An 18,885-nucleotide genomic window follows, 5' to 3' on the forward strand; every position below is an offset into this window, starting at 1 on the left:
ACATTATCCTCAGTGGGTGCTATCAGGACTCTGGTCTGTGTAGTGAGTACATTATCCTCAGGGGGTGCTATCAGGACTCTGGTCTGTGTAGTGAGTACATTATCCTCAGGGGGTGCTATCAGGTCTGTGTAGTGAGTACATTATCCTCAGAAGCTATCAGGACTCTGGTCTGTGTAGTGAGTACATTATCCTCAGAAGCTATCAGGACTCTGGTCTGTGTAGTGAGTACATTATCCTCAGAAGCTATCAGGACTCTGGTCTGTGTAGTGAGTGCATTATCCTCAGAAGCTATCAGGACTCTGGTCTGTGTAGTGAGTATGTTATCCTCAGAAGCTATCAGGACTCTGGTCTGTGTAGTGAGTACGTTATCCTCAGAAGCTATCAGGACTCTGGTCTGTGTAGTGAGTACATTATCCTCAGAAGCTATCAGGACTCTGGTCTGTGTAGTGCGTACGTTATCCTCAGAAGCTATCAGGACTCTGGTCTGTGTAGTGAGTACGTTATCCTCAGAAGCTATCAGGACTCTGGTCTGTGTAGTGAGTACGTTATCCTCAGAAGCTATCAGGACTCTGGTCTATGTAGTGAGTACGTTATCCTCAGAAGCTATCAGGACTCTGGTCTGTGTAGTGAGTACATTATCCTCAGAAGCTATCAGGACTCTGGTCTGTGTAGTGAGTACGTTATCCTGAGAAGCTATCAGGACTCTGGTCTGTGTAGTGAGTACATTATCCTCAGAAGCTATCAGGACTCTGGTCTGTGTAGTGAGTACATTATCCTCAGAAGCTATCAGGACTCTGGTCTGTGTAGTGAGTACATTATCCTCAGAAGCTATCAGGACTCTGGTCTGTGTAGTGAGTACATTATCCTCAGAAGCTATCAGGACTCTGGTCTGTGTAGTGAGTACGTTATCCTCAGAAGCTATCAGGACTCTGGTCTGTGTAGTGAGTACGTTATCCTCAGAAGCTATCAGGACTCTGGTCTGTGTAGTGAGTACGTTATCCTCAGAAGCTATCAGGACTCTGGTCTGTGTAGTGAGTACATTATCCTCAGAAGCTATCAGGACTCTGGTCTGTGTAGTGAGTACGTCATCCTCAGGGGGTGCCATCAGGACTCTGGTCTGTGTAGTGAGTACGTTATCCTCAGAAGCCATCAGGACTCTGGTCTGTGTAGTGAGTACGTTATCCTCAGAAGCTATCAGGACTCTGGTCTGTGTAGTGAGTACGTTATCCTCAGAAGCTATCAGGACTCTGGTCTGTGTAGTGAGTACGTTATCCTCAGAAGCCATCAGGACTCTGGTCTGTGTAGTGAGTACGTTATCCTCAGAAGCTATCAGGACTCTGGTCTGTGTAGTGAGTACATTATCCTCAGAAGCTATCAGGACTCTGGTCTGTGTAGTGAGTACGTTATCCTCAGAAGCTATCAGGACTCTGGTCTGTGTAGTGAGTACGTTATCCTCAGAAGAGTTTGACAACATGGTGAACACTCATCATGTTCACCTAAAAAGGCATCTGCAGACAAGTTGGGACAGCTGAGCTGGGAAAATATACCAACCTCAGCAGGACTGCTGCCGGAGTACTACAGTAGGCCCTCTGTGTGTCTGTGTGTGTGTGTGTGTGTGTGTGTGTGTGTGTGTGTGTGTGTGTGTGTGTGTGTGTGTGTGTGTGTGTGTGTGTGTGTGTGTGTAAACTGGAGTGAACCGACCTCCAGGGCCCCAATGCCGCACAGGCAGAAAGTAAACCACAGGGGGATTAAGGGCAACGTGTTTGACGTGAACAAATAGAGCCGGCGTGCCTGAACCAGCCTCCACACTGTGTGAGCTCAGGACCACCTGAACCAGCCTCCACACTGTGTGAGCTCAGGACCACCTGAACCAGCCTCCACACTGTGTGAGCCCAGGACCACCTGAACCAGCCTCCACACACTGAGCTCAGGACCACCTGAACCAGCCTCCACACTGTGTGAGCTCAGGACCACCTGAACCAGCCTCCACACTGTGTGAGCCCAGGACCACCTGAACCAGCCTCCACACACTGTGAGCTCAGGACCACCTGAACCAGCCTCCACACTGTGTGAGCTCAGGACCACCTGAACCAGCCTCCACACTGTGTGAGCTCAGGACCACCTGAACCAGCCTCCACACTGTGTGAGCTCAGGACCACCTGAACCAGCCTCCAGACACTGTGTGATCAGGACCACCTGAACCAGCCTCCACACTGTGTGAGCTCAGGACCACCTGAACCAGCCTCCACACTGTGTGAGCTCAGGACCACCTGAACCAGCCTCCACACACTGTGTGAGCTCAGGACCACCTGAACCAGCCTCCACACTGTGAGCTCAGGACCACCTGAACCAGCCTCCACACTGTGTGAGCTCAGGACCACCTGAACCAGCCTCCACACTGTGTGAGCTCAGGACCACCTGAACCAGCCTCCACACTGTGTGAGCTCAGGACCACCTGAACCAGCCTCCAGACACTGTGTGAGCTCAGGACCACCTGAACCAGCCTCCACACACTGTGTGAGCTCAGGACCACCTGAACCAGCCTCCACACACTGTGTGAGCTCAGGACCACCTGAACCAGCCTCCACACTGTGTGAGCTCAGGACCACCTGAACCAGCCTCCACACACTGTGTGAGCTCAGGACCACCTGAACCAGCCTCCACACACTGTGTGAGCTCAGGACAGCCAACACCACCCCCCCCCCCCTCCCCAACAACACAAACAACCCCTAACCCCCACCACTCATCCATCCCTCCTCTGTCATGGGTCAAATCCATCTTATATTCCACTGATGCCTTGCTTGCACAAGCCTGTTAGCTTTGCCACTGCTGACCTGTAACAGCACTGCTGCTGACCTGTAACAGCACTGCTGACCTGTAACAGCACTGCTGACCTGTAACAGCACTGCTGACCTGTAACAGCACTGCTGCTGACCTGTAACAGCATTGCTGACCCTGTAACAGCACTGCTGACCTGTAACAGCACTGCTGACCCTGTAACAGCACTGCTGCTGACCTGTAACAGCACTGCTGACCTGTAACAGCACAGCTGCTGACCCTGTAACAGCACTGCTGCTGACCTGTAACAGCACTGCTGACCTGTAACAGCACTGCTGTAACAGCACTGCTGACCCTGTAACAGCACTGCTGACCTGTAACAGCACTGCTGCTGACCTGCAACAGCACAGCTGCTGACCCTGTAACAGCACTGCTGACCTGTAACAGCACTGCTGCTGACCTGTAACAGCACTGCTGACCTGTAACAGCACAGCTGCTGACCCTGTAACAGCACTGCTGCTGACCTGTAACAGCACTGCTGACCTGTAACAGCACTGCTGTAACAGCACTGCTGACCCTGTAACAGCACTGCTGACCTGTAACAGCACTGCTGTAACAGCACTGCTGACCCTGTAACAGCACTGCTGACCTGTAACAGCACTGCTGCTGACCTGTAACAGCACAGCTGCTGACCCTGTAACAGCACTGCTGACCTGTAACAGCACTGCTGCTGACCTGTAACAGCACTGCTAACCTGTAACAGCACTGCTGACCTGTAACAGCACTGCTGCTGACCTGTAACAGCACTGCTGACCTGTAACAGCACTGCTGCTGACCTGTAACAGCACAGCTGCTGACCTGTAACAGCACTGCTGACCCTGTAACAGCTACGTAACAAACTCACCACATGATCATGTGGACCCATGTTGTTTCATCTTTACAAATCCTAACCTCCCCCAGCAGAGGAGAGGCTTCCAACCGACACCGTTTCCAGCCTGTCGTCATGCTGGCCCTTCATGAAGACGTTACTCCTGCATGGTTGGACAAACAGCGTGTGGTCCGATACCGGGTGGGCTGCCATGCTGCGCTTCAGCCCGGGAGGGAGGAGAGGAATCCTGGCCAAGAAGCAATTAGACGGATGATGAACATGTCTCTTACTTGTTGAATCTGCCTTGGCACATGACAAGCCTCCTGAGAGCTCGCCCTCCCCTCGCTCCATCTATGAATAATATCCTGTGTGAAAATGTTGTGGCGCCTCCTTCCCCTTAGAGGGCGATAGAGAGGAACCTGGAGCCGTGCCAGGGAGGGAGAGGCACAACCTTTTCGCTTGTGGAGCGACATTACCACAGGGACTTGTGAGAAGGAGAAGCACAGATGGGGGTACTGAAGAGAAACACGCCCTCAGAGGAGTGCTGGAGGGTGGCACCGCATTGGACTCGCTCCCTGGTTATTCATGCCAAGGCGGTGACAGAAGTTCTTTCACAGAGTCCTGCTGCATGAAATTTACCCAAAGTCCCACCAGGCGTACGGAGTAAGGACAGAGGGGGCACTGTACCGTGACGTCTGTGTGTGTGTGTGTGTGTGTGTGTGTGTGTGTGTGTGTGTGTGTGTGTGTGTGTGGGGGCGTGCGACGCGTGAGTGCATGTCTGATTACTCGCTGAAGCCCTCTCTCCATCAGCCTCTGAGGACCAGACAGCTCTCTCGTCTCGCCTGCTATCAAAGAGCAGATTCTGAGCCAAGAAGTTCAATCAACACTCCAACAGCTGCTGGACAGTTGAGCAAAGCACAGTTTCTATTGAGGATTGCATGAAATAAGAGAGTGGGTGCAAAACACATGGATGAGAGATGCCCACATAGGATGACAGTGTAGAAAATGTGCCTGATCCTAGGAGTTCATTTAGCATAATGCTTGTTGGTTTTCCCTCCAAAAGAGGGAGTGAGAGGCGGGCCCGTGGAGAACGCTCACAAGTGGGTCAGAATGAGGCCTTGGGGGGGGGGAGGGGGAGGGGGGGGACACAGCCATATGAAAACAGGGAGGAGCTAACACAGCCGTTATGCCACTCAAACACTCATGCGCACATGCAACCTGAAGGTACCGCACACACGCGCATGCACACACACACACACACACACACACACGCGTGCGCGCACGCACGCACACACGCGCACGCACACACACACGCACGCACGCACGCTGTGGTGAAATCAGTTGGAGGCTTTTCACTGCGACTGGAAGATAGGCTAAGCGTCTGTGTGGAGCGTTTCTGCTGTGTGTCAACGTCTCAACAGCTCCTTCCCTGGCTGCTTCTTATCAGTCGTTCCACTGAAGCCCAACACTCAAGAGTCACTATAAAGGCCGGGGTACTGAGGCCTCACTGACAAGATGAGATCATAAACCCCATGGTGCTAACGTTAACGACACAAACGGCAGTCAACAAAACACTCACAGACAAAAGATCCGCCGTCTAACAAAGAGCAACATGACCACTTCAACCCTATAATCCAAACTCGCACTAGTCGCTGAGAAAACAGGGCAGCGATAAAAGCCAACAGGCGTAGGCTACACAGCTCCCATCTCCGTAACACACACTGTTTACGTCATTGTGCCCTCGCTAAATGTACCTGCGTCCACTATAGAGGTCTGCTAAGAGCTGGGTTGGTGTGAGGAAGACACTGTGATGGCCTCTCCGCACTGACTCAAGGGGAATGTCCAGCTAAGCAGACAAGGATCAGTTACATGTACAGCTCACCTACAGACACAGGCGGCAGCAGGCTGGCACCTCGCCCAGAGAGACACAGCAGCAGGCTGTCACCTCGCCCAGAGAGACACAGAGTGGAGACGGGACGTCACCTCGCCCAGAGAGACACAGAGTGGACACGGGACGTCACCTCGCCCAGAGAGACACAGAGTGGACACGGGACGTCACCTCGCCCAGAGAGACACAGAGTGGACACGGGACGTCACCTCGCCCAGAGAGACACAGAGTGGACACGGGACGTCACCTCGCCCAGAGGGACACAGAGTGGACACGGGACGTCACCTCGCCCAGAGGGACACAGAGTGGAGACGGGACGTCACCTCGCCCAGAGAGACACAGAGTGGACACGGGACGTCACCTCGCCCAGAGAGACACAGAGTGGACACGGGACGTCACCTCGCCCAGAGAGACACAGAGTGGACACGGGACGTCACCTCGCCCAGAGAGACACAGAGTGGACACGGGACGTCACCTCGCCCAGAGAGACACAGAGTGGACACGGGACGTTTGGCGGGAGGGGCGCCTGTGTGTAATTGGATATAAGTGGTACCTCAAAATGATTCCCAGCATTGTCCCAGCCAAGTCGATCAGTATTATGTGCTATAATGTAATGTAGGCCAAACATAAGCATGAGCAGACTTTTATGGAAGTCTTCAGGGTAGCAGCATGCAAATGAGCTCTAACTGATATTAAGAAAAGCATGGAAAGCAGATCATCTCAGACTCACGATGAGACTAAACCAGCCATTCCCAACCTGTGGGCCGTGAAGGTATTGCAAGTGGACCGCCAAATAATTTGTAAAACATTACAATCTTTGTAATGTTTTACAAATTTGTAAAAACATATATATATATTCTCATACAAAACAATTGTATGGGAATATATTTCTCCATTGATAGTTATTTAATTTCTAATCAATTAGTCGTTAATTAGCCTACTGCAGACAGACCCTCACTTTGAGTTCCTGATTTCTGTGTGGTGCTGATGGACAGCTCCTTTTATCGTTAAAATAAAAAAAAGTGCCCTGAGAACTCATTATTTGGCCTCTGTCCTGTTTGTTTATGGTTGGATGTGGGCCACGAACATTTTTGAGATTCAAGTGGGCCATGAGTGGGAAAAGGTTGGGAGCCACTGGACTAAACCATATAAGCTCTTTTACAAGCTGTGGCTCTGTTGCCCAGAATCCAGATCCAAGCCCACCATGATAACCCTGCTCAATCAGAATCCAGATCCAAGCCCACCATGATAAGCCTGCTCAATCAGAATCCAGATCCAAGCCCACCATGATAACCCTGCTCAATCAGAATCCAGATCCAAGCCCACCATGATAACCCTGCCCAATCAGAATCCAGATCCAAGCCCACCATGATAAGCCTGCTCAATCAGAATCCAGATCCAAGCCCACCATGATAACCCTGCCCAATCAGAATCCAGATCCAAGCCCACGATGATAACCCTGCCCAATCAGAATCCAGATCCAAGCCCACCATGATAACCCTGCTCAATGTATGAAAGCTTTCGGGGATCAAAGAGTTGCATCACAGCCTGATTTAGACCGGAGGAAAGTCTGTGTCATCTTACCACCATCCAGGCATCGTCCCTTTGCTTTCCCTCAAGTCAGCTTCCTGTCATGGTCCACTATTTGGCAGCCGCACTGAAGCAGCGAGCGACTTAGATTTCTTCTTTCTTATGTTTGCAAAGGGAGCGCATGCAGCATGCAGGTAGCCTTCATCTGTTGTGGTCGTGTTTACTTGTACGCAATGTGTGTGTGAAGGGACCAATGAGCTCAAAGTCCATCAACAGTTATTCACTCAAACCTGTTGCCGACACACAGGCGTGTTTGGGCTCAAGGTCCATCAGGGAGATTCAGTCCTGTCCCCCGAGTATGTGGTTCAGAACCACACACACACACACGCACGCACGCACACGCACGCACACACACACACACACACACACACACACACAAAAAGTCACCATAACTGAGCAACCTGCGTGTCACAACGAGCACAATGTGGGAGGAAACAACAACAAACAAAGCAGTGCTTCTGATGTGAAGTAAGATAGGAGCCAAACCCATAGGCACACCCAAACCACATGCAAAGACAGGTAAGCTACACACGCACGCACACACACACACACACACACACACACACACACACCTGACCCACATGGTATAAGGACACCCGCTATTCAATCTGATTCACGTAATACAAAGAGACAAAAGGCTGTGATCTTTATCTAAGTTAAGTATTGTCACCTTTGACCATATTCCATTCACAGCACTAGCCTGCTGGCCTGGCTCTGTGTGTGCTGCTCCAGAGGCTGGAGCAGGATGCTGTCAATCCAGCCTTTATTCATTAAGAAACCAGTGATTCTCACGGGACCAGCATAACAAACAAAGAGCTAAGATAGCAGCAAGCTATGGTTCAGTTTCTCTTTCTGTTTCCCCATCTCATGAACACCACTAGATTCCCCCAGCTTGAGTGCGTCCTCTGACGGGCACGGAGGTGAGCGGAGCGGAGCGGTCGCTCCTCTTTGTCTCTGGGGCGGCAGTCCGCTTGAGAGAGACCACCTGTTTCTGTGTGCGCACAGAGCGGCGGAAACAATGAGGGCTCGCTGAACTGTGAACGGGCCAAAGCCCGGAGGCGAGCGGCCCAGAGGCGAGCGGCCCAGAGCCGAGCGGACCGGAGCCGAGCGGGCCAGCCGCGCCCCGCCGGTCATCTGTGTCCTCAACACATACGCCCCAGCCGGTGTCCAGCCCTCACTCACATGTTGCACAAGCCAGCAGCAAAGCCACAAGGCCCGGCTGTCAAAGTCATAATGTGTCATTGGCTGTGGGTGGAGGGGGAGGAGCTTAATGCAATCATACTTGGTTAATGCGTAACCATGGTTTCCACAGCCGCCTGCATGACACAGAAGCTATTGAACTTGAATTTCAATAGGAATCTACAATAAAACCTAGCAGGTCCACTGACTCCTATTAATGCTTCACTTACACAGTTAAGGCTATTGAGACAATAAATCTGCCATAATTATACATCTACCGCTGGGTTGTTATCAATTCCTTTGAAATGGGGTGAGCGCTGCATTTGCTCTGGTTTAATTATAAGGGGAGATGACAATTTATTCTGCTTATAAAAGCAAAAGTGTGAGGCTATAAGAAGGGAGTGTCAGTCAGCACACTGCCAAGTCCTCACACTGTCCTCACACTGCCAAGTCCTCACCGGCATGTTGAAATCACAAAGGAGCTATTAAACACGTTTCAAAATATCTCTGTGTTCCGGTTACAAGAGAGGATTCCCCAGGATCGGCAGTGGAGGTGTGTCAGGCTGTCAGCTGAATGTTCCCTCCGGCCGCTGGATTTCGGCCCAACAGAAAAGCGCCGATGATGTTTGGGAATGCGAGACCAACCCACGGAGCTGCCCCCCCCGCCCCCCATCCAGCTGGCTCATCTCCCACATGATAATAAGAGAGTATCTTAACCGGTTTCGCAGCTTTAAACAATACCCTGCAGTCATACGCAATGGAGGGTGCTGCTGAGAATGCAAATTACTCTAAGTGTGCACTAACTCTTTGATTGTGATTATTTGTTCTGAGCAACGTTTTTTTATTTGATTTTTTAGGTTCACCATTATGTTGCAGTCATTCAAATAGCCACTGGTCTGGTCAAGCAGGCGATGAGAAGGTTTCAGTGGAGCATCGTTACACCACACAGAAAGATGAGAGTTCCTGCTGAACCGGTTATTACCACTACACTGGTCACACTAGGTTGACTGACAGTCACCAAAAACAAGCACATTTCTGAGAAATAGACCCTTTTCACGGGGGCCATTTTGTGTCGAAAAGGCAGGGTAAACACAGGTGCAAGCAAAACAGTAATGGGGGTTTCCAACATCCAATCATGGAAGTTGGAAACCCTCATTAGTATTTTGCTTGCACCTGTGTCTACCCTGCCTTTCTGACACAAAATGGCCCCTGTGAAAAGGGTCTACACGGCAGCAGGTATGTGCAGGGCATGGCTCAAAAAAGGACGACTACGGGAAGCGGCTCTTTTCGGGGAAGAGCCATGATGATATACAGTTGTGTCAACGGGACAGTTCAGGGCATGCGGGGCCATTGCAGCAGACTCCACTAAGGTTTCACTTTGAGTTGGGGTAGAGTTACAGCCTAGTCACGACTGGACATGGAATGTCAATGGTTTGCATTAGGATTAGCTACAAAGTCAACTGACAAAGTCTAAAGTCTTCGTTTCATCCCAAAATGACATATTCACCATTTGAAAAAAATAAAAATAAACCCCTACTCTTAGAACATGAATGATATCACAGAATGAAAACTAATTAAGAGACTTTTCTGAGAACACTAAGGGAACTTGGAAGTTGGAGCAGTTGACTAAATTATAGCACTTTTACAGATTGGATCATCTACATTTTAGGAGATATTCATTGATGATCTTCAGGTAATATTTTGTTTTGGAAATGGATAGATAGCATTTTAGACTTGAACACTTTAAAGTTACTTGTTGAAGTTGACAGTTAATTTTCTTCTGTGAAAAGGCTGACAACAGTGAGGTATGCTGCCTTTTGCTTTTCCACACAAAGAGGTTTTGGAGAATCAAGTGAAAGCTCCTCAGCGTGATCGTCCTTCAGTTCAAAAAGCTCTGTGCTTTCTTTCCAGGCGGGGCCGATCCTGACATTGTCCGAGGCAAAACACGCCTCCCTCCGCTGGGAGTTCACGTGAGTCAGTTCTGTCCAACATCAACAGCTGAAAAAAGTGAGGCATCCTTCAACCGGTGAAGTGATTAATATGCACACAAATAATATAGCCCTCATTCACTACTTCCTGCGACAGAACAATACATGACCAAAAGACTGTCTGTCATTTTGAACTGTGACCAATGTCATCAAGATTTGATCTTAACTGTCAACCAAAACATGACCCTGGCCTTGAGCTTTGGGCAATGTCACCCTCTTTGTCACCCTCTTTGTCACCCTCTTTGAGCCCAAATTCTCTCTATCTATGTTACGGCTGATCTTCTGTGCAGGGAAATCTAAACAGCTTATCATTCAATGGTGGAAACAGAGTTCTCATGTGCTGTTACTTTTGCTCAATTCTGTGACCTTTTCTGCGGTCCAAGTAATAGTAACAAGGTCCTTCAGAGGACCAATGCCAAGAAGACATTCTCCCATCATTCCATCAGTCTCCTTTGGAGCCGAGGGATAAAGGTGGGTGGACTGCCAAGTCCGCAAACTATTTCCATAGGCATTTCCTGAAGCATGGGAGCAAATCAAAAAGCCATAATATAGTCTGACTCATCTGACTCTAGTTAACTCATTCAGTTGTCCACCATGCGTACACAAACACAAACTCCATGCTTTCAGTTATAAAGCATCTCCAAAGAAAAATGTTGATTCACTGTTGGTCCCCCGGGGAGTTAATTGCCTTCCACTGAAAACTCACTGCATGCTAAATTGCCTGAAGTCAGCGCTTTTTATGAGAAACAATCCCCCCCCCCTCACGCCACCGCGCTCCCCTCTCCCCCCCCCCCCACGCTCCCCTCTCCCCCCCTCACTCCCCTCTCTCTGAAGCAGACTGAGGAAGTGACCTCAGAGCAGTGAGAGTCGGGCAGGTAGCCAGCGTGTTCACTCTGCAGCAGGCTCCTCCAGAGGCAGCTGGAATCTGCTGTGAGCCCCCAAATGACACACGCCCCACCCCCCCCCCCACCTCCCCCCAGAGAGAGAGAGAGAGAGAGAGAGAGAGAGAGAGAGAGAGAGAGAGAGAGAGAGAGAGAGAGAGAGTCAATGCACTCCCACATCATCAGACCAGCTGGTAGGCATACTAATGGTCAGGCAGAATCTGACCTTGCCCTACAAAATCTCTCTAGTCACTGTGTGACTGTCTGCTACCACTCTGTTCTCTATAGTGACTGCAATATACCACTCTGTTCTCTAGTCACTGACTGCAATATACCACTCTGTTCTCTAGTCACTGTGACTGCAATATACCACTCTGTTCTCTAGTCACTGACTGCAATATACCACTCTGTTCTCTAGTCACTGTGACTGCAATATACCACTCTGTTCTCTAGTCACTGACTGCAATATACCACTCTGTTCTCTAGTCACTGTGACTGTCTGCTACCACTCTGTTCTCTAGTCACTGTGACTGTCTGCTACCACTCTGTTCTCTAGTCACTGTGACTGCAATATACCACTCTGTTCTCTAGTCACTGACTGCAATATACCACTCTGTTCTCTAGTCACTGTGACTGTCTGCTACCACTCTGTTCTCTATAGTGACTGCAATATACCACTCTGTTCTCTAGTCACTGTGACTGTCTGCTACCACTCTGTTCTCTAGTCACTGTGACTGCAATATACCACTCTGTTCTCTAGTCACTGTGACTGTCTGCTACCACTCTGTTCTCTAGTCACTGTGACTGCAATATACCACTCTGTTCTCTAGTCACCTACTGCAATATACCACTCTGTTCTCTAGTCACTGTGACTGTCTGCTACCACTCTGTTCTCTAGTCACTGTGACTGCAATATACCACTCTTTTCTCTAGTCACTGACTGCAATATACCACTCTGTTCTCTAGTCACTGTGACTGTCTGCTACCACTCTGTTCTCTAGTCACTGTGACTGCAATATATCACTCTGTTCTCTAGTCACTGTGACTGTCTGCTACCACTCTGTTCTCTAGTCAATGTGACTGCAATATACCACTATGTTCTCTAGTCAATGTGACTGCAATATACCACTCTGTTCTCTAGTCACTGTGACTGCAATATACCACTATGTTCTCTAGTCACTGTGACTGCAATATACCACTCTGTTTTCTAGTCACTGTGACTGCAATATACCACTCTGTTCTCTAGTCACTGTGACTGCAATATACCACTCTGTTCTCTAGTCACTGTGACTGCAATATACCACTCTGTTCTCTAGTGACTGCAATATTCCACTCTGTTCTCTAGTCACTGTGACTGCAATATACCACTCTGTTCTCTAGTCACTGACTGAAATATACCACTCTGTTCTCTAGTCACTGACTGAAATATACCACTCTGTTCTCATTGCATCCTTTTTCCTTATCTTATTAGAACTACCAGTGCTGCATGGGGTAAAATGTTTTGTCTAGCAAAAAGACAAAATACTGACCTTGGGGCTTTGGCTGTGACCGTGTGTGTGTGTGTGTGTGTGTGTGTGTGTGTGTGTGTGTGTGTGTGTGTGTGTGTGTGTGTGTCCAATGGTGTCAGAGGGCAAGAGTCAGATAAAGACAAAGCCAAGCCCATTAGTCAAAATGTCCACACACTTTTGTCCTGAGTAACGGTTTTTACAGGAAGGGGAGGGTTGATGATGACTGCACTTGGAGGAGTGTGAGGGTAACACAGCCTTCACTCTCTGGTCAGTGGAGTGAAACGCACACTCCGGCCTTCAATTAGAGCACGGTGATGAATGAAGCCGAGGGGGAGCTATTAGCTAAGATGCTAACGCTACAGTCAATCAGCCATGATGACCGCAAGAGCCAAGTTTGTAAACACAAACAGGAACAATGAGTTAATGAAGTGAATGTGGGGGATGGGGGGAGGTAGCATTAGTTTGTTAAGCTTTTGGTAAAAGTCCAAACATAATAAAATACCACGTGTGCTTTTGTTCCCCATTACGTAACTCTGTGGGGCACTGCTTCTAAGTCCCATCTGGCCCACTCTGATTAAAACACATCATCAGGCTGTCCCATAGCTGAGGACAGTTATTCAGGACACTTATTTTGGACACTGCAACCTGGAACCCCATTCTGGTGCTCTAAAAGCTAGTGGCACCAGCGGTCTGGGGACCCCCAGGGGCCCTTAATGAGGCTTCCAGGGCGCCCCAGTAAAAATAGGGAAGAGTTTAATTTCACTTGGCTATTGTTTCACTCCATAGAAGTTAGCACAATGGGGGAGACATCTCATAACAATTCCATACTAACTCTCCTACCTAACAGGATAAAGTAACTCTTCTCAGGTGCTCTCCCTGACCCTTTGGACAAAATCTGACCAAATGGAGTCTTTGTCTTGCGTTAATATTTGAAAGTCCATATTATGGAAATCTTCCCTGCACTATTTCATGGGCCATATAAAACAGCTTGGATGACTGCTTCAAAAATGGTGTTTCTTTTTCATAGCAGGCCAAACAGTAAAGTTCCCCCAAATGTTGGCCTAAGACGAGGAATCATCGCGAGTTAATTAAATTTCCACATTTTAACGGCCATATCTCGAGATCTGGCAACACAGGGATTTCCAAACAAGTTTAACAAAGACGCGCGTTGGTGAATACATACAGTATTTGAATGTTACCGTTCACTTTCATTTCACCCAAGTCAAAGTTCAGTTGATGCGATAACAGAGCAACTTCGGTGATGATCGGGTCTTTTTGGTTCTTTATGGACCCCCGGGTGATGGGGGGTCGTTGTTGTGCCGTGCGGGCTGTTCTCACTCGACTGCCAGGCGCTGATTGTCCACAAGCACATTTGACATTCAAATGAGATGCAGATTTTACCCACTTGGCTTCACTCCCTTTTCTCCGTTTCCTGACTTCACACACAGTAGGATATTTTACAAAATGGCACAATAACACCTGAAAGTTGCCTATAGTTGAATAATTAAATACGTCTAACGTCTAAAAACAATGATCCTTCATGGAGAAACGTTACCTTGTTTTGCTGTAACGTTAACGTTAATCCTTGCGATGGGGAAGTTTCAGGATATTATTCCAATCGAGTTCCCCGAACAGGACAAAACAGAGAAAGCCGCTGAAGTGAAGCCCGTCTTCGGAGACACTAGCAGTTCATTTGGGTAAACTTCGGTCCGGAGAAGAAGACTCGCCTGGGACGGTCCCGTGTTGGTGCGCAGTCCTCCTGCGCTGCGTCCGTGCGTGCCGTTTGCTGCGCGGTGGCTCACAAAGCGGCCCTCCCCCTTTCCCCTCCCCTCCTCTGCCTGTGAGATCACCACCTCCTCCTGCCGCGGCTTAAAGGGACAGAGCCGACCCTTTTCACAGCAGCCGTTTCATTTTGTGTCTCAAGGGCAAGGCAAGGTAAACACACAGGTAACCAATAACATGAATGAGGGCCCCGGCACTCATTCACACCTACATTGAATGACACTATTATTAATGTTATTGGTTACATCTGTCTATCTGTGTTTTTTTACACCTGCCTTGAGAGACAAAATTGCTGCTGTGAAAAGGCTCCTTTGGCTTATTTGTATTGTAGCCTAGGTCAGTGGTTCTCAAAGTGGGGTCCGGGGACCCCCAGGGGTCCTTGAGGCTTGAGGGGGTTCCAGAGGGTCCCCAGCAAAAAGGGTAATACTTTATTTTAACTAGAATTCCAACCATAACACAAGTGTAACAATAACATGAGGGCCCCGGGACTGGAACACCTAAATGGAATGGAAGTTGGAAACCGTTATTCAATAACGGTTATTGGGTAACTTATACCATGTGTTTACCCTGCATTGAGACACAAAATGACTGCTATAGAATATAACTAGTCAAGGCACAAACTCAATTAAACAAACAAACAAACAAATGGAGCAAAAGGTGCATACAGTAGGTGAGGAGGGAGAGAGACTGAATATTCTGAAGGTCTTCTGCCAGTGAGTACACCAGTGCACCCAATCAGCTTAACAACCCCAACACCAGGCTCCTGAAAGACACGGCCAGGAGAGTGGGAGGGTCATCACAAAAGCTAAAATCTTATCAGATGAGGGACCCTGGGACAGAATCGTATCAAATGGGGGTCCGTGGTCTAATTTGTGTCAGTTTAGGGTCCTTGGTGTGAAAAGGTTTTAGAACCACTGTTGTAGGTATAGTGAAGCAGCTATAAAACATTCTAGATTCTCTAATTGTGTTAACTAATGACAACCAAACAAAAACATGCACGTTCCTCTGGATAAATACATATTACAAAAATACAAAAAGGAAATTAGTCTTTTCATACAGTATACTGCTCATTTCACTCCTATTCATCTTCATCTTCTTCACCCTCCTCCTCATCAGCATCAACTACGCTGACCACCATAAAGGAAAAGACAGTGCTTGATGCAGGCTGTGTGTCTATTCCACAGTGTATGAATCGAGTTCAGATGGTTTATGTTTAGGCACAAGAACAGAAAAGACAGAGCAATTCTTTCCATTTTCATTCATTTTCATTTTTGAAAATAGCATCTTTGTCATCATCAGATTGCCTCAATGCCATGTCCAGAGCCACTAAAGCACGATAGAGCAGCTTCAAGTGTCCCCCTCCACATATGGTGAATAATATAGGTCAAATGAAAGTAGAGGAGGTAACCACTGCGCTCAGACAGGTGCGTAGTCCAATGTAGAAATGTCACAAGTAAATGAGAAGATGGGGACCGCACTCGAGGAATATCGTTTTAATTTTCTTTAGCAACAAAACGTTTTCGGCCGTCCGGCCTTCATCAGTGTGCAAATGCAGAATGGTTGAAACAGACAGGAATAATATAGGTCAAAATGTTGATATTTTGATCACATACAATACACCCGATACGGCACTAAAACACTATTGCCCTGTAGCAGAAAGGCGTCACTTTGTAGGTCCGCCATCGCCCAGCACAGGTGGCAGGGGAATAAGATGAATGTTCAAATGAATCAGTCCAAAATATGCAGTATTTAGAAGGAATTGAGTTCTTTAGAATTTCACCACCATGGAGTTTGCTGGACTTTGACTGGATTGTTGATGCCATTTCATATTTTGAAGCAATAAACTCAGATTTATTTTCATTATTTTTCCTAGAATAACTGATTACAATACAGTATGCTTCCACATTTTGTATAAAAATATATATTAAGTTCCTTCCATTAAATTATTATGGTAATTGTTTTTCTTTGGTCAGTTTTGGGTTTCCATTTGACTACAATTTAGATTTTAGTGCTAAAAAGATACAAGTTAATTATTGAAAATATCATAATAATCATATAATCATAATCCATCATAATCATAATCATATATACACACACGCACACACACACACACACACACACACACGTGCAAACACGCTGAAACCAGGAACAGTAATATCCCTGTGCACTGCAGCAACCTGTACATCGACAGTATGTAGCACCTACCCCCATGTACATGTATACCCCCCTACGTACGCACGTACACGCGCACGCGCGCGCATACACACTCACACACACATGCACAGACACACACAATTCGGAAATACGCTTACTGTGGAATAACTACAATAATCTGACTTAAAGCCTCGTTCACATTGAAATAACGGTGCAGTATCTGGACATATAGTATAAGCCTTTGTTTACTGTACATACATTCTTTCATATATACATATTTAAAATAGACACTTTACACCACACATATTATACGTAGTAGTTAATGCAACATTTTGTAAATGTTTGAATGTCCCCGTGCCTTGTTTGTTTTAATTTGTGCATACTGCTGCATACTTTGAGTACTTTGAGATAAACCAGAGTCAAATCATTCCTTACACACTTGGCCAATAAAGCTGATTGTGATTGTGAAAGTATAACTTAATGTCATGTTCTTTGACACTATACGGCCTGATACAGCACATTCTGTCTTGGGCCCCCCATGGCAAAAAAATCAGGAATGTGCACGGTCTGAGAATGAACTTCAGATACCATGAAATCCAGAAGTCGTGTCAGAAGTAATTTTCACTGCACTCTACCCTCATTATGATAATTAAGGGCCCGCCATCACTAACTCACGCCATCCATGAAATGTTTTAATCTAATTAGGCTGATCTTACTGCCCTTTACTCAAATGGCTGTTGACAACCTCCAGATTACATTAAATAATGGCTTTTCATTTCAGGGACATCGGGGATAAATTTACAACCTCTGATGCGTAACACATTCAGATCAGAAATGGGCTCATGTGTGGTGGTATAATATAGCTACAGTGCAACACGATCACCTGGTCCTCACATGTGAACTTTAACACTTGTTATGTCACCGACGCCCACCTGTCTGTTACAGCCTGACTCGCCCACCTGTCTGTTACAGCCTGACTCGCCCACCTGTCTGTTACAGCCTGACTCGCCCACCTGTCTGTTACAGCCTGACTCGCCCACCTGTCTGTTACAGCCTGACTCGCCCACCTGTCTGTTACAGCCTGACTCGCCCACCTGTCTGTTACAGCCTGACTCGCCCACCTGTCTGTTACAGCCTGACTCGCCCACCTGTCTGTTACAGCCTGACTCGCCCACCTGTCTGTTACAGCCTGACTCGCCCACCTGAAAATGTCATCAGGGTCCGAGACATTATATAATGGATCAATTAGGGGCACCGGATTTTATGGCCAGCTCATTTTTGGGTCCTTCAGAACTTCATTGAGGCCATATAGGAATACAAAACCTTGACAGCACATTAGCCTGCAGGCAGGCAGGCCCCTTGTTAAATGATGACTTCCTTGTGTGCCTTTGTACCAGTTGTTATATAATGCCCATAGCTTGTGTCGTGATACAGAGACATGGAAAGAATGGGGGCGGAGAGGCCACTCTTTCTCAAATTGCAACATAATTGGACTATATGGACAACTGCCACTTCAAAAAGACCATATTGAATATAACTAAATATGCCTTCATTCAATTATTTCGGTGACTTACAGGTATACTGTATGCCCCAATGATTCAGCTCACTTGAATAGTGCAGCTTGTACCACACACACCCTGGAAACTAGTGTCCGTCCAAACTCGGCCGCCAAGAGGGCTGAGGCCCCATCATGGCGTTGGCGCGGAGAGGGGCAAAGCTGGCTGGGGTAAAAACGCCTTACCAAACTGGTTACTCATGGCTAGACAGACAAAGCCAGTTTGAGCTCCCACCAAAACGCCTCTAAATGGCATAATGCATTGATGAACTGCACACAGGGAACGGTCCCTATCTTGAAAGTTTCCTTTTTCCAGCTGCCAGCATCCTCTTCACATCCCCAAACCGCCCCTAGTGAGGCCCACCACCAACCAAATGAGCCAATTAAATGCAGGCTTTCAAAGCCCTTTGAACTGCACCTTCTGTCGGGATCTTTTTATGTTCGAACCTCAGAGCTCACTGAGGCCATTTTAGCACCTTGGGCCCCCTCTTTACTCTGCCAGTCTCTTCTTCCTCAGAGAGAGAGAGAGAGAGAGAGAGAGAGAGAGAGAGAGAGAGAGAGAGAGAGAGAGACAGACAGACAGAGAGAGAGAGAGAGAGAGAGAGAGAGACAGAGAGAGACAGAGAGAGAGAGAGAGAGAGAGAGAGAGACAGAGAGAGAGAGAGAGAGAGAGAGAGAGACAGAGACAGAGACAGAGAGGGGGAGAGAGAGAGA

General features: G+C 47.9%; 1 protein-coding gene across 1 annotated transcript in view; it reads right to left on the minus strand.

Annotated features, from left to right (window-relative positions):
• The window catches only part of cdc42ep4b (CDC42 effector protein (Rho GTPase binding) 4b), a 33,099-nt gene extending 18,731 nt beyond the window's left edge, over positions 1 to 14,368 (minus strand). The window contains exon 1 of the mRNA XM_083634472.1: positions 14,236 to 14,368. The gene's annotated coding sequence lies outside the window, so the exon portion shown is untranslated. The remainder of the gene's footprint in view (positions 1 to 14,235) is intronic.
• Positions 14,369 to 18,885: the final 4,517 nt, after the last annotated feature.

The sequence above is a fragment of the Poromitra crassiceps genome (assembly GCF_964638095.1).
Source record: "Poromitra crassiceps genome assembly, chromosome: 4".
NCBI classification, from domain to species: Eukaryota; Metazoa; Chordata; class Actinopteri; order Beryciformes; family Melamphaidae; genus Poromitra; species Poromitra crassiceps.